The sequence below is a fragment of the Mauremys reevesii genome, linkage group 2, assembly GCF_016161935.1.
Source record: "Mauremys reevesii isolate NIE-2019 linkage group 2, ASM1616193v1, whole genome shotgun sequence".
In the NCBI taxonomy this organism is placed as follows: domain Eukaryota; kingdom Metazoa; phylum Chordata; order Testudines; family Geoemydidae; genus Mauremys; species Mauremys reevesii.
Window position 1 is genome coordinate 67352839 of NC_052624.1, and position 17263 is coordinate 67370101.

At 39.7% G+C, this 17263-nt stretch overlaps 1 long non-coding RNA gene across 1 annotated transcript; it reads left to right on the forward strand.

The window, feature by feature from the left end:
* The first annotated feature begins 15155 nt into the window (after window positions 1-15155).
* On the forward strand, window positions 15156-16733 carry LOC120398996. Its single transcript, XR_005594873.1, has 3 exons — window positions 15156-15553; window positions 15689-15862; window positions 16527-16733. It is a non-coding gene; the product is annotated as an uncharacterized LOC120398996 (long non-coding RNA).
* The last annotated feature ends 530 nt before the right edge of the window (window positions 16734-17263 follow it).

Here is a 17263-nt window from a genome sequence, read left to right on the forward strand (position 1 = left end):
TATATCTTTTGACAGACCCATTTCTCCATCCTCTGCTGCAGCGGCTACTTTTTGTCAGTGAGTACTGATGGCCAGTAATGGCATTTAGGATGTTTTATATGGGGCACTGCAGAAGGACAGAGTTCCCAAACACTTTTCAAGAGCCCTGGCACCAGAAACAATTACATGAGCCAGACAACAGCATACCTGTCCCCTTCACAGCTAGGACTGAACAGAAACCTGCAATTACTTTGTGTGAATATGAGGAGACAAAATTAAATATAATCTTTACACCAGGCCAGGAAATTTTTCTGTAGCTTAATACCTTGGGGAAGGCCAACAGCTGATCTGCTGCTCCTCCCTTAGAAATTTAGCTCCCCTTTAATTCCTTACTATAAGAGTTATTTTCATCCAGCCGGGTAACAGGAACAATACCATGTGACTCACGTGACCAATCACAGCTGATAGAACTAGAGTTCTGAATGTCGCGTATCAAATACTCATACTGGCCTGTTTGTGATCACACCACTGAGTAAAAAAAATATCAAGTGTTACTGAATGTTGAGTAAATTCAGGGAATCAACAATCTGTTCACAAATGTACCAGGAGCAGAAAAAGAGAGTGAATTAATCAAATAAATTATCTGTTGCATATTATCCACTCAGTTTTAATCATAATAATACAAGTGCATATACAGTATGTGTATATAGATGGGTATGAATTCATTGATATATGAGATGTGTGTGCATACTTTTGAGTGGAGGTATATCTTTTCTCTACCTAGTGAAGGCATCTTCCATTATTTTAAAACATCACAGCAATTACTATAACAAATCCCATTTTGCTTGGGAAAGTATGAGCTACTTTCCCTCTATGTTGTAACATACACTCTCTATTTGTAATCATGTTAACACCAAGATCCTTTTTTGGACCTCAGACGTTTACAAAACGCCCACCCGCTCTCTTAAGAATCACTGCAGTGTAGCATGCACATGCGCACATGTTGAACAAGTCCTCATAAAATGCCTATCACATCATTAGTTTATGTTTAAACATTTTTATTTCTCCAGAGAATTTAAAATACACAAACATGTGACTCCATGCAGAAATGATCCAAAAGAGATTATAAATACAGCTATAAATGTCAAAGTTCTCAAAACATTTCACTGGCTCTATCTTCAGAAGAAACTGTTTACATAGAAAACACACGTCAGTTTGTTTTATTATTGTTATTATGTGTTAAATGTTACAAATGCAATCTGTCTGCCTTACACATAAACTATAGTCTCCAAATATCTTAAAGAATCACTTCTAATAGTTGCAAGCAGGGATAGCAGAATAACTTAGTGGGATATTAAGCATCCTCCCCACAGCAGGAAAGACATTTGAGCCTCACACAACTCTTATCAGATATGAGCTAGAGTTAGCCTTAATTTTTGCAGAAGTAAGTACATTGTAATGGATCATCACTCGTGTCTGCATGCTTGTAAGTGGTATTGGAGAATCTGTAGCGCAAAGTTCTGGCCTATTAAAACATATTTCTTTTGATTCTAGGAACAGACAATGCTGTTTATTTGCTGGGAATAATGACACAAATTTCCTACATAACAGTTATTCACTTCCACTTCTAGCAGCCATCAGTGTGAGGCCCTTTCATCCTACAAAAGGTAGGTTACCTCCACAAATGATTCTGAATCAGATAAACTAACGAAACAAATGTTACGACTCTTGTAAAATACAGTTGGTCTGAATTTGACATAGTATGTTTAAAATCCCCAGCATGGAATAAAGTTCCAATAGCATAGTATAAACTAGCATATGTGCGGACTTTGTGATAGATACATAACTTATGAGCAAGAACATGAGGAATGGAGGATATTTTTCTTTGGTTCATTAGCCTGGAGAGGACAGGTGATTCCAGGAACTAGGGAAAACAAGATAAGATTTAATTTCAAAATTTCTCAAGTCCCACAGTAGGTCCACAGCTAGAGATGATTGTGTCTATGTAATGGATAAAGGAGGGACCCTGGTCTTCTTCAGCATTCACTTATCTTCTTACACACCAAGAAAAGGAAAGTGTGGAAGCTTACTTTGTCTTTCACCTCGACAAGTCGGGTGGGGGGGAGGGGTGCATCCATAGAATATTGAAAATAGTTTGGGAACAGGATGTGTAATCAGAAATTATTAAACTAAATTTGACCTTGCTTTCCCTAGTCCCAACTCCCTGATTGTGGTGCCAGTTCTATGCTGGGCTCAGATCTGGGATACTTTAGAGAAGCTCCTGGGCTGCTCTAAGTATGCTGACTGTCTATGGTTTTAAAGTGTCATTAGACCAGAGGAGAATTACAGAAGCGCAGTAGCAATCTGGCCACAATCCCCTCCTATTCTGTGGGCTAAAAGGAGTAGTAGGAGAACAGGGAGAACTCTGGCAGCACAGAGGAGCCACTTTGTTTTCAACAGTGAAAATATATTTATTGGCTGCAGCTTATGGGGCCCAATAGTTTAAAGACTAGAAGTTTAACTCCTGAAAGTGAAATGGTTAATCCTTGTTTTGCTTTTACCCCAAAACAAAGTCTCTGTAAATCAAGGTTTATGATTTATTGGCTGCAGTTTTCCCAAGATAAAGGCAGGAGTTTAACACTCTGTTTCTGGAAATCCAGCATTTTGCAAGGATTCTCTGTCAGTAAATATGTGGGATAATCACGGACATTGTCCTTACTTCAGCCCCAAGATGACTCTTCCTCTCTCGAACTCAGGTCCTCATTTTCACTTTCATGCCCTAGCCACCTGTCCATGCTGAGACAGAGCATGAGAGTCATTGGGTAGCCAGCTGAGGCAGGAGAAAGAGCAGGAGCAAAGGTTGGCTAGAGCAGCAGCAGATGCAGGAATAGGCTGTTGAAATCTCTGGCAACAGGAATGCTCCTGGGCAGGTACTGTCCTGAACACACTGGAGGGACTGCTTCCCTTAGGAGCCCATATACCTGCCTCAGGACTTCTCCTGTGGATTGGCTGATCACTGGCTGAATGGTGTGGGGGCTATCACAAGGCCTTCAGGTAATTGCCTCTGATGACTAATCACTCTCTCTGGCTCAGGGATGACTCATCAAGCTTAAGCCTGCTGAGAGGCATCACAGAGCACTCAATAAGAGGACATTTACACTGGTCCACGTTAGCTCCACCTGAGTTGCTCACAGAGCTGTGCAGGAAACAGAATTTTCATTTTGTGGGAAATTCTGTGATTTAAAAATTCATTTTACTCTCAACTGGAATGGAAACAATAAATTTTGAAATCTACCATGACATGAAATTTCTGAAAAAAAAATATTTTGGGTCAATCAAAACATTTCATTTCAATTTTGACATTTTTAATTTGTAGATAAAATGTAGATAAAAGAAATTTCCAAACAAAAACTGATTTTGATACAAAACATTGAAATGTTTTGTTCCAAAATGTTGAAATGGAATGTTTCAACCTCATCAAAATGTTTTTGAAAAGCAATTCCAAAATGAAATTTCACTGAAATTGACATGTTCCTCTGGGAAGTTTCAGTTTAGGAGAAACAACATTTTCCAGTGGAAAAACGTTCCATCGGAAATTTTTCAACCAGCTTTACTTGCTGCCCAAATGGAAACAATTTTACTCTGATATCTTGTAAGCATCTCTGGATGTGCCTACATGAGAAAAGGACACAGGAAAAGGAAGGAGGGAAGCTACCAGAGACTCCATACAACCTTGCCACATGCTTCCAGGTAGCAGAGGGACATCACCTCCTGACACAAACCTTCTGACACAAACTTTTCAGCAGTCCCCTTTAAGTAATGAATATTTAGTGTTAGAGCTATGGTGTCTACTATGAATCCCAAGATATCCATAACGGGAGATGAAGGAAAATAGATTTTTCGGGGTTTACCACAAAACCCAAGGCTTTTGACAAGTGAATTTTGCAGAATTAGGAACATTCCTGATGCTGATTCAATCCTGTGTCATCTATGTAAACAAGTGTGTTTACTCCTAGAGACTTGAGAGATAGATCTCCAGTCTCCTCACCATGGTAGAGCGCCCTAGGCTAAATTCCATTGCCCTCTACTGGTACAACACTCTTTTTCCAGTATAACCTTAGGAATTTCCTATTACTTGGATGCATGGAGATACCAAGACAGCTATTTTAGGCCCCCCGGGAAAACCCTTTGTAAATAATGACTTCTAAGTCTTTGATAATGTCCACATAAAATAGCTGTGCATGCACAAACCTTCTGTAATGGAGTGGTAAGTCCTTGATGAACTTGGGGACTGTAAAATAGTATTTATTCACTCCTCCCCCACCTTGGAGGTCTGAGACAAGCTTAGGAGAGACAACAACTGTGTGATGCTCAAAGGCTCTTTTACTGGCAGAGGAAATTCTTGTTCCAATTATGGTTAATCTCTTCATGCTGGAGGTCTCAGCCCACTTTTTCACACAGAACTAAGGCAAACTCATCATGCTTACCTCTGCTTCTGTCCCATCTGGCCTTGATGAGGGTAAAGACTGAGAATTTTGGCTATCAGGCTAGACGTTAAGATGTTACAGAGAAACATCTGTGATTGAAAATGTAAAAGGTTTGTTATGGGCCCAATCCTGTTCTCTCTAGCTGAGAGTATATTATTGCAGTTCTGGTAAAATGACTGATTGTGAACAAATGCCATATGTAATTGTACCCATAATACAGTGTCATGAACCAAGTCGTATAATTTCATACAATACCAATCATGCATAGAGTTGGCCACAAGCATGCTTGTTGAAACGCTGTCTCTATGCACAGTTCTCACTAGTGACAGGTTTCAGAGTAGTAGTAATACTCCAGTTCTCACTAGTGATGGGCAAAACTTAAAAGAATTGGGTGCTTATACAAACCACAGGCAAATTATCCAAACCTATTTGATCTACATAATAGGGATAAAAATCTGCTAAGAACAGGATTCATTTATGAAAGAATGGGAAAAATGTAAACAAAACTTTTAAACTCCCCTCCCAGTAAGATTTTATTTAATACTAACTTTGTGTCTTATTTCACTTTTAACAGATTTCACCAGCCATAGAATTTTTACATTTAGTTGAGATCCTAGGAGGAAAATGTGGAAAAAAATATTAGATATTTTTGGACCACTTTTTGTGCTGCAGCTTGTGATACTGAACAGATTATTCCATTTGCTGTACTGCAACTTTCAGTCCTGTGAAAATTGGAAAGAAGAGCTATTTACAGCAATTATTTCTCTACCTTCCATTCCTGTCTAATACAGTGACAAAAACATAATGGATCACTTTGTTCATTGAATAAACAATCCACAAATTCAACTTTATAAGGTACATTCCCAAGAAACAGATCTATAAGCCTGGCAAATGCACCAAGACCCCATCAGGGATGTTTGAACTAAATCTTAATTTGTCATTCATGAACACATCACATGCCCCTCTAAATGAGTGATGTGCTGCATCATCGACAGGAAATGTAACAGACTGCACGTTGGAGATACAAAACGGGGCTTGTGGGATTGTTTTATTGAACATTGCACAGGTGTTAACAACAGAGGTAGGCTGCACATATTCATCCTAAAGTGGGAACTCAGATCAAAGGACTGTGCAGAAATCGGATGATAAGTTACAAACTATTCTTAGCCTGCCTTGCCTGATTATAAAGTGGATGTCCACTCCCGTCCTGGATGTCCTTATTTCTAATAGGCTTACTTAATCACATTACTTCATGGATTTGCATAGCAATGATTTGCTGATACTTTGACATCCCAAGCTCAGTCCTCAGTTGTGCCAGGTTTACACCTGCAATGACCTCAAGGCTGACTTAGAGCAGTCTTAGGGCTTTTGCAAGTTATGCCAGCTGCAGCTAGTCACTGCTTCCAGCTGAGAATCTGGCAGAACGTCCCTCTCTGCACTCCTGTCACACCTGTTATGTGACAAGAGGTGCAGGGCTGGGGACAGAGGAAATCCTCAGCTGCCTTTACCACTGACATCTGGATGCTTTGTTGGTGTCCCTGCAGTACAAACAGATAGAATGGGGGCCAAGGATTAAGAAGCACCATTTTTCAGGCGTAAAAATACCAAGGCCTCACCATTTGGAGAATCTACCCTTAGTACAGAAGTTGTCAAGAGAGCCCCCACTCCCCAAAATGAGCTGGGAGACTAAAAGACCAAAATTGGGATGCACACCTCTCTAGTTCTACTCCTTTATAATTAACGGCTGTTGTTTTGTTTTGTTTTGCATATTTTCTCGCTTGCCAGTTTTCAGTATGGCTGAGAGCTTTGTTTCAGTCCAGTGGCCATGGCTGCAGGCTGTAGGCAGTGGGCTGAAGCAATGAGATCTTGGTGAGATACAGAAAATATATTTTAAAATGGCAGCAACAAGGTTTTGCTGGTGGTAGCTTGTAACTGAAATAAGGATGTGAAACATGCCTGTCCATGGGGCTCAGAAGGTGTTACTATGCTGTGTGAGTTGCAAAGACATTTGCTCTTGCTGAGACCAAAGAAACAGATGGAGAGAGAAGCACTAGTCTCCACTTACACATTCTGTTATCATCTTTTCAACTTAAGGTTCCCGTCATGTCTCTGTGCCCTATGTCTATGTCTATGTCTTTGCCACCATAGCTTCTGAAAAATCAAGTGTAATGTAATAAAAGAACACTTCCCAGAGAATCCACAGGTCTTTATGTGTATAACAGTATTGCTTGGAGGCCCCAACTTATAAGAGAACCCCATTGGAGCGGGTGTTATACATACAAATAGTAGGAGAGAGTCCCTGCTCTGAAGAACTTACAGTCTAAATAGAGAAAACAGACAAAGGGTGGAGATAGGAAGTATTATCTTGCCCATTTTACAAATGGGGAACTGAGGTACAGACTAGTGATTAAGTGACTTATCCAAGGTCACACATGGAGTCAGTAGCAGAGCCAGGAACTATACTCAGATCTCCCCAGTCCTGGTCCATATTCCTTTTTCTCTCCGGTGCTAATGTTACTGTAACGTACGATTACAGACTCCCAATATTAAAGGTGGAAAGAGAGGCACTTAGTGTGGAAAAGGCCAGCCTACTAGAAGTCAAGACAAAGCACATCCAGACGATTGCATTTTTAAAGTTTTGCAAAGTGTTTTGTTTTGGATTCTGTTTATTTGCTCTTTCAATCTATAAAGGGCACTATCCCAGGTACGCTCCCAGGTAGCTGAACTACACCTGCAGACAGTTCCTCCTTATGCTATATGCAAATCCTTCTGGAAGCCTGGAATCATTTGACTTATTAGGTTCCTGTCTCCTATACCCAAATAATCTAATTTACATGTATTCAGCTGATTGTTTTTTTACTTAGCATGCTATGCATTCACTCTTTATAGATTCACCCTCCATACATGCCCTGTACAGGGCATGCTTATGTGTTATGCAGGGGCTTTTCCTTTGTTTACCTCCCATTAATCCTCTGGTGAGGCACATACTAAAGTCTCCAATGCATCAAGCAAAGGCTATCTCTGTGCTGTACAGTGTGCGTTATTCCTAGTTCATTACCTTCCCTTGCTGTTTGTCAGATCCCTTTACTCTATGGCTGTGTCTCTTCTCTTGCTGGCAAATGAGATACTGATATCTGTTTTGCATTCTTTATGTACACCAAAAATAAACAAATGATGAGCGACACACACCACAGCAGGATTAGTGGGTCAGAGAATTAGCTTACATACTGCTTAGAATCATTGAAAGAATGGCTTCATAAATCCTTGAAGGGAAAACTGGTCTCAGGCCAGATCTGTGGGGATAACCTTTGGCTACATATCGGTTTAATACACAAGTTCAGACAAACAGAAAGTTTCTGCTTAAAAAGGTTTTAGGAGAAAAGGAAAAATAGGGGCAGTAATAGCCCTTTCCTTTCTAATAAAGAATACATTCAGAATTCTCAGACATGGGTATTTAATGCTGGACAGTAAAACCCATATTTAAGCACTTACATAAAAATAGCCATATTTAGTGAGTCACCTTTCCATTGACTGCAATGGGCTCTGGATGAGGCCCTGTGTTTGTATTTGTCTTGTAACTAAACAGAAACGTTAATGTCTCCTGCTTGTAATCCCTCATACAAGAGGAGAACAAAATTTGCCCATGTGAAGTAAGCAAAGAATAAAATAAACATAGAGATCATGCTCGCCAACAAAAGCAAACAGCAGGCCCTCAAAAGTAGCCTACAAAACCCTGCCTGTGAACCATTCCTGAGATTCAGTGCTATTTCCACATAATACACACTTTCTGGGACTACCATGGTAATTGCTGCAAGAAAAATAATTTTAATCTGGTAGCTAACTAAATTGGATTGGAAGCCAGTGCTTAGATCATCCTACAATACCATTGACTTCAGGGTAAATCTATATCTAGCATCACATTTACCAGTTTCAAATTATTGTTACCGTTATTTTAAGTCACACATTTGATGGCCTGTATGACCTAGGGAGGATGTGATAGAACCAAGAGTTTTCAAAGTAAAGGATAGTTTCATGGGCTATTCTAGGAACCTATCAAAGTATACATGTCATATCTAGCAGAGTTGATTGATCAAGGAAGAGAGAGAGAAAAGAACAAGAGGGATGTTGGTTTTGCATCCCTGTCCATCCTGGCTAATAGCCATTGATGGACGTATCCTCCATGAACTTATCTAGTTCTTTTTGGAACCTTGTTATAACCTTGCCCTTCACAACATCCTCTGGCAAAGAGTTCCACAGGTTGACTGTGCATTGTGTGAAGAAATATTAAATGTTCATCTGTTTGCTTTTAAAGCTCATCATTTCATCCTTTATTACTGACACCTACCTACTTACAGTTCTATATTACTTCACAGTGATGAGATGGGGGCAAAAGGCTTTCCCTGAAATAAAAGCCATTCTGCATATTGGACTGTTCCACACAGCAGGGGGAAAAGGACATGCTCCACTCACCTTGTCTACCCTTTCAGACTAAAAGTGAAATGAATGCTTCGTGTGGTGTCCTTCCCACTATTGAGCAGGACCTCAATCAGAATATTCTGTAGAGTAAATATTGGTTGATATGACACTTTGGGGAAAGCTGAAGTAATGACACCCATGCGATCGGAGCAGCACTTTTACTGATGACAGTGACAACTGGGAGAAAGAGGCTTTACAGTTTTTGTAGGCATGGAGAAACAACTAAAAAGTGCTAGAATTAGTAAGAATCTCTATCTGCCCTCTAGCTGTCCTTTCTCCTTCATTTTCTATTAAAGTTTCAAGAGAAATGATAAAAATTCATCTGTTTTATTAATATTTTTCCTCACAGGAGAATCAGAGGAGAAAAAGATGAGATGTGATTTACAGTCTCCATACATCGGATGGTTGCTGACATCAAGAACAGAGAAGACTGTTTTTAGGGTTAGTGTGACTAAAACTAAACCGAGGCTGAAAATCAGGAAAATCTTCCTCAAGGAATTTGGCTGTGGCATAGTTGCCTAATGGAAGTATTGGAACCCTCTTCCCTGGGAATATGTAAAAATGGGATGGACAATATACTGAGAAATGTAGTCCACAAACGTCCCTGTTTTTAAGAGATGCCACTCATTTTTATTGTAAAATCACCCACAGTCCACACAAATGTGGTGTCCTCTCTAATTTTTACTGTTAGAAACAATTGACATCAGAAACAAGGGATCACATATCTGAGTTTAAAGTATTATCCATGCAGTGAAGGATGATTCCTACAATATTTGAAGTTTCCTGCATTTCCTCACTTTGGCTCTATGTCTCACTCTGCATCCCCCATCTACACCTTGAGAGGTCTGGTGGGAAATGCACTAAGGAACAATCTTTCAACAGAAGGAAGATGGGCAGGATGCTCTAATAGGTTTTTCCTGTCTCTGAATGTGGGGATTCTCTGTAGAAGGAGGGAAAAGGCAAAGGAGGTACAAGAGGAGAAAAAAGAAGAGCTCCCCTTCTGCTATCATTAAAAACAAACTCCCCCTCTCCGAAACAAATAAATAAAACTGTCAAAAACTAAGCCACCATTCACTTGGCAAAGCAAGAGAGATGTCAGCTGCAGGTGCAGCACCAGCAGCAATGGCATATGCAGACATCATTCCAACAGCATTAGAAACAGGGTGGATGATGCAATGAATCTTACAAGATCAATACCATGGTGCTATATCTTCCTCCACTAACAGACAGCAACTGCGGCACCCGATCTCCCTGTAGGATTTGCCTTCTAATGCTCTACCCTAACATCTGTTACAATGTCCCCTTCCCATACAGTTGCTGGGCAGGTCCAATAGATGTAGGTTCCTCTGTGCCTCAAAGCTGGTAGAAGAGCATCAAGGTGAAGCACTGATCAGACCTGACACAGGAAGCCTTTTGACTGACACATTGGCCTTTGGATCATGTGCTTTCAGCACAGTAAAGTTTCTGAAGTGGCCCATTCATGCCCGACACCTCTTCTCCCAAAGGTCTCGATGTCATACGCCGCTTCATGGGTATCCTGTTAATTACAGGGTCATACAGGTTTTTGTAAGCTGCTGTTATTATTTTGCTCAGGAGGAGACAGACCTATCAGTTGTGGGAGTCTCTTTTTCTCTTATTTGCAAGAAGGTAACGGTTGTCCTTTTTCCAGAAGAGAGTGCACACACGGCTCAATCTCCTGAGTTCTACAGTTCATGCCCTTAAATGTTGTTTGTTTATTATTTGGCGTCATTCCTGTTGCCTCTCCATTTACTGATTCACAGCTGATCTGCTATGAGTAGTAGTATTCTTTCTCTATACTATCTTGCCAAAAGTGAGCTAGGCATAGTACAATGGGACAAAGGCAATGTCTCTAACTCCATGGAGCTTACAGTTGCAATACATGAATAATGGGGGATGGAGGTATTTGTTGTTTCCCCCCTGATCTGCATTCATCTGAGTGAGACAGGAAATAAAGTCTACTTTCTCACTAGCATTCCTTTGTGTCAGGCCCTTACAACAGATGGGAGTAACTAGGAAGCGGTGAATCTCATGGCCTCAAAACTTTGCAAAGTTCTATATTTTTGGGTGGATTGCAAAACTAAATTCACAAACTTACTTTTCTTGTCATTTAAACTCATCTTTTTATTTTCTAGACACGTCGTTTTATTAGCTAGTGGGAAACCTGTGATGAAGAATTTTCATCATGTGTGAGGGTGGCACACAGGGGTGTCCTATTTACAGTGTATCTTTTTTTTTCCCACTTGAATTTTTCTTGCTCCTCTCTCTGCTCCTTGCTTCGCAATCTCTCTGCATTTGTATGTCACTCTGCCCACTCTCTGCTCCATCTTTCACCTTACATTTGAGATAGTTGGATTTTTGCACCTACCTCCAGTCTCTCCTAAATAGAATGTGCTCCAAGTAATATTTGAATCTGAGTTAAACTTTTGAATGATTATGTTTGAGCAGGTTCAAAAATTAGGCAAAATATTTGCTCATCCCTAGTAATAATAATACTGTATGTTGCATATATATCATGCCTATCATCTGGGGTCTAGTAGCACTTTAGAAACTTGAACCTCACAACATACCTGTGAGTAAAACAAAAACTGTTATACCCACTTTAGAGATGGTTAACTGAGACATGCCCAGGATCACACAGATAGTCACTAGCAGAGCAAAGAATCCTAATACCTAGTCCCCTGATTTAAGCATTAGAAAACTCGTTACTCCCTGAAATCCACTAGGGCAGAATCTTCACAAGTAAAATCAGAGAGGTCAAAAAGAATTTTATTAAAAACAGAGATCAAGTAAGAGTGTTTGCCCAGCAGGCAGGTTCTTGCAAGCTGTATTTTTCAACATACCAGTAAATAACCACTGAAAATGTCACTTCTATTTTCTTTGCAAGCATCTACTTGCAGGGGCCTCTCAGTAGCACAGTGGTTTCTCTTAAACATTTAGCATGTCATCATATGTGTAAAGGCAGGGAATATTTTCTCACCATACCCTAAATGACTTGAAGTTTTTTGCTAAAATAACAAATTAGTGCTCACCTTAGCCAAATCCACAAATATTTGTACAATAAACAGCAAGCTTTGTAGTCAGGATGGGGAAAAACATCATTCTCTTGTGTTTTGTGGCGCCAAGCAGATTTTTTTTTTTGTCCTGCTAGATTAAGTTACATTAACCAATCCAAGAAACAGGGCAACCTTGAACATATCAAACAATAAAGTAAAGCCTTCTCTTTTAGGAATGCTTAATTCATTAGCTTTGATATTTGGAAGGACTGAAATGCTCTGGAGGTGATATGTGTATACATTCTTACCTGGTGCTTAAGAGGTTTGCGTGGATTTTGGAGGATAACAATAAAAAAAAATGGTTGGTCAGAAATAAAGGAATAGAGGAAGCCAAGGTGCCTCCTCCTGCCTCTTTCACCTTTCAGAGTTCTCCCTCTTGTATTCACATTGTAAGCTGGCCTTTTATAAACAAGTCATCATCCTCTCTTTCCCAGCCTCTGATTCCTGTCTATAATGGGTAGGGGGTGAAAATTACAGCAGGCTTATTGGTCGGGCTGGGAGTACAGACAACATCATGGTTCATTCTATGTGTCAGAGCCATTTAAGAGTTGAAACCTAATGCAAAAGAAATATCTTCATGTGTCAGGATGGTTATGATTTGGAGAAGGAGCTTATTGGTCACCAAAAGGAAAAAATGTTTGTGTGTGTCACACCTGGTCTATTGATTAATAGAAATCATCCTTTTCGTAACATAATAACTGGAGGACAAGCATTTCCAGAGTTGATTTAAAAAGTATTTTATGCCTTTGACAATAACGGGGTATAAAAGATCATTGTTATAATGTGGAAAGTGTTGATGCATTCTAGCTGAACAACTATTCTGCTGTTATAATATATAATTTCAGCCTTTTCATTACTAGGGACATTTTCATAAAGATACGGTCTTTATCACTTGAGAGATCATCTGCTCCTGCTGCTTATTCCTCACTTGAAGCCATATAACATACAGTCCTCTGTGACATCATAATCATCTCCAGATCAACTAATTATGATGCCACACTCACAGGAGTGACTTCAAGTGAAGATAAGCAGCAGGAGCAAATGAACTTGCTAAGTAACAAATAGTCTGTTTTCAGGCAAATGACCTTAGTAATAAAATACAAGGAGGGAAGAAACCCACAGAAAACATGACATATAGGCAGAAATGTTTCTAAATGGAATGTTTTTTAAAGTTTTCTACAAGTGCCTCTTTAATATCATACATGCTAACTTGATTTACTGGGCCAAATTCTGTTTTAATTTATAGCAGTGTAAAACAGGAGATTTCTTTCAGTTGCATTGGCAGGGAGCATAGAATACAACAGATTACTCTTGATTTGCTCTGGTTGTGTTTTCTACTGAAAATAGTGAAAGATCCATCTCCTGGCATTTTTAAATTTAGACTAGACAAAATACAAAAGAATAGATTATAGGGTATAAACCTTAAATGGCAGGGACTTCAGTGTGTAGTTAGTGGAGATCTACCCCAGTGGAGCTGAGAGCAGAATTTGCCCATCTCTAGCCAGTGTCTGAACATGAACCTGTAATTGCCCTTCATGGATAGGAGTGAGAGTGAAAACATCTTTTCACTAATGTCACAAAAGCGACTGTACCCTTTAAATGACAGCTCTGAAAGAGAAAATTAAAATGCTAATGGCCACTTTGGCAAGATAATACCATAGAAAACTTCAGCTTCATGGATCAATTTGATTTCAGCGGAAGAACAAAAAAGATTTGTGGAAACTGATGACTTGGTGAAGGAGTAGGGTTTTTTTTTAATTTATAAAAAAGTACACTCTATATTGAACAACAGATGTCCTAGGAATGAATGCAAGGCTGTAATTCACTCTCAAGGCTCTGCTGCTGTTCATAAACTGCTCAAGCCCTTTATGACATCAGCAGAGTCCCTCAAGTGAATTACAGTCTTCCATTCACTTTGGGACCATACATTATTGTATGTAACACAGCCAACATACAGTTGGCTCATGTCGCAGACTGGTTTTGCAAGCAGACTTATAATGAAGGAGAAATGCATGTTCTCAACAGGAGAGATTTTTTTTCTAAATGCCCCTTGTTATTTTGGGGGTGCTTTCTGGGGTAGCTGTAGCTCTCACATAGCCTAATGTGTTAGCTCTGGGATTTACTAGCAGATTGAAAATGAGGTGTGATGATGAAGGGATTATGAGCACTATTAAATCAATGGGATAATGTGAAGCCTCAGTTTCATTTTTTCTGGCTGCACTGCATGACAATGGTGGGGATGTACATTACCCCTTTGTGACGTGGTATGTGGAACAGGTGTTCTCTCCGACAACAGATTAAAATGGCTCCAATTCCTCTGAGAAATAGACATTTCACTAGTACTAGAGAGTGGCCCAGATGGTGTATAGTTTGATATCAGTGAAACTTGAAATCTTTATGAGATAATATTAAAGTGCAGTCTAAGTCCAACACACTCATAAACTCATTTCCTAGAGTCAAACTGAAAAGCTCCATTAGTAGAATATGGCATCTTGAACTAATAACTGACAAGCTAGTAAGCACTAATAAATGATTTAAGTTATGCTTGACTTCTCTAAAAACATTTTCAGGAAGGAGTGATGAGATTCTCACTGTATCTCTTTTGAGGTTTACCTCTTCTCTTTGTTAAGTGACCTGAAACTGTAACTCCTTTTCATCTTTCTACACATCTGAGACACTATATATTGGAAGAAGACTATTTGGGAAACTTAAATTCTGTCTAGAACCTGAATTCTCAATTTAGAGGGTATAAACATTGCTTCTACAATCCCTTACAGACAAAATACTTTCTATTCCTAGTGGAAAATATATATAAAAAGCCACCCTTTACAGTGAGAAAAAAAGATAATATCCACAAGTGTGTGTGTTTCTTAATCAGGTGAGCTGGTGAGCCTGCTTTTAAAACCCTCCAAGTGGAGCATGCCCAGTGGAAGGAGTGGGAGGAGACTGGTGACTCAGCAGTGCAAATGAAATTTTATTAACCTCTATTTTTATTGCCATCTCCTGCTAGCAAGAATGTACAGGGAAAAGTTAAAATAAGGAATATTTAAAGGGTCCCATATCATTTTTAAAGGACAATTATATTGATCAGTTTTTGCTTTCCTGTGTTGGAAAGCATTATGGGAGATAATAGGCTATAAAGCCCTTCCCTGTAAGGTGCTACACTAGTTTAGATGGAGCTGTGGTTAGGAATAAGCTAGGGTGTATTGCTACTGGGGTGCTGGGTGGCCTTAGGGCTTTATAAGTGAATTTTGGAATACTTCAATTATCCTGTTTTTTTTTGCTGAGACTCTACCTGCAATTTATTGTCAACAGTAAATTAATCGAAATTAATGGAGCTGTACCAGGAATTAATTCTCTCCTATGCTGTTTGAGGAGGAGGGACTATCTCATGTTTCTTAATTGCTCCTTCTGGCTAATGCATTAGGCCCAAATAGCTGAGTGGAGAGGCAGTTGTTTCCAATCTTCTGCTGGAGTAAAAGTTGCTGTGACATAGTTCTTTCAGGGAAGAAGTGGGTTTGGAGAATGCCCTAATGGGTAAGCCTGTATTTTTTCTGGAATAGAAAAACACATACTAGAAAATAACAAAGATAATATGAAACTTTACCAATTGAATGTGTTTTCTTTGGGGTTATTTTTCTGAATTGTAAGTTTCACGCTCACTTTGCGCAGGTGGAAAAACTATATAAGGTGCCTGGGAGTTCAGATTCAATGTCTGAAGAAATCTTATTCTCCAAGTTAAATGAAATTGGCTTTTGAAAGAACACTACCTAAAGGGCCATAAACACAGAGCAATGGTAATTGGTTAAGCTGTGTGGGAAGTGTCCAGAGACCCAGGGACTGGTGGTAGGCATGATCTTATTTATCACTTTTTACTAATGATCTGGAAGAGGGAATCAATGATATGTTAATAAAATTCAGTCAGCTGATACTAAATAGAGGGGGATTGTAAATATCCATGAGGACAGAAATTGTACATAGGGACACAAAGAAACTAGAATCATCAGCAAAAGAGACGCACAGAAGTGTAGGGCTGAAAGGAACCTTATCAAGTCCAGCTATAGCATAATGAGATTTAGTTGGGGGTGTAGGTAATAATTCAAAACACTGATGTTCAGTGGGAAGCAGTAATGCTGGAAGAAAGAGACCCTGCAATGGGGGCAGCATATTAGATATGTTTAAACTGCAAATATGTCAGCAAATAAGGGTCAATGCAATACTGGGCTGTCAATGTAGAGACATTATATCACGGAGCACAGAGGTTATAGCTCTTCAGAAACTAGAGTTTCTCTCTCTTCTGAGCACCACATTGACAGAAAGATGCTGCCAAACTGAAGGGAGATCAGAGAAAGTGAGCAGGAGACTGAAGGATTTGACTTAGAGTATGAGGAAAGAACAAGAGTTGAAGCTATAGAAGTTCCATTTGTGGTGTGTATATACACACACAGGGATTAGATAACATTAAATACTCTTGTTGGAAGGTTGTAATATAGTACTACTTATTTCCTAGCATTTAGAACAATGACACCCAGGATCCCCCAAAACAGAGAGAGAGACAAAACAGCCTGTTACTGCAAACCAAGAGGTACAGCTCACCACACCTTACTTCAGGCTGGCTGACTGCAAACTGACTTTGATTGTGGGCTTCTCTACAGAGTCCTCTATCCTGCAAGCAGGACCAGGAAACCTCCCCGCGCTGCTCTGTGCTTAAGTTACAGCTTGCAATTCCAAACCAGTCCTTAATACACCACAACATTTATATAGTTTATTTGGCTAAAAGTCTACTATGAGGTGAGGGACAGCACCAACAAATATTTGAATGGCCAGAACACTGGAGTTGAGGAGGAATTACTCAGGGTGGTAGATACCCTGGAATATGATTTAGCAATTAAGAGATGAAAGCCTCAGGAGAGTAAGCTGTATTAAACTGGGAGACAGTTTCCCAAGGACATTAGTGTAAACACCATTTTTTTGGGACACACAAAATGAGATTGGAAAAAGTTCTGTAAAGAACAATTCTGCATTGGCAAAAGGAAAGGCTGAATAGCCTAATAGGTTAGAGCTAGATCTTTTCCATTGTTACCGTCTATGATTCTCCTGCTAGCAGCAGGGGCGCTGGAACAAGTTGCACAGTGGGGGTTCTGAGAGTCATTGAAACAAACTGTAAACCCTGTAGACAATGGAAACCAGTTCAAGCCAGGGGGTGCAGCCTCAGCCCTCCTTCCAGCACCTAGGACTAGCAAGCTA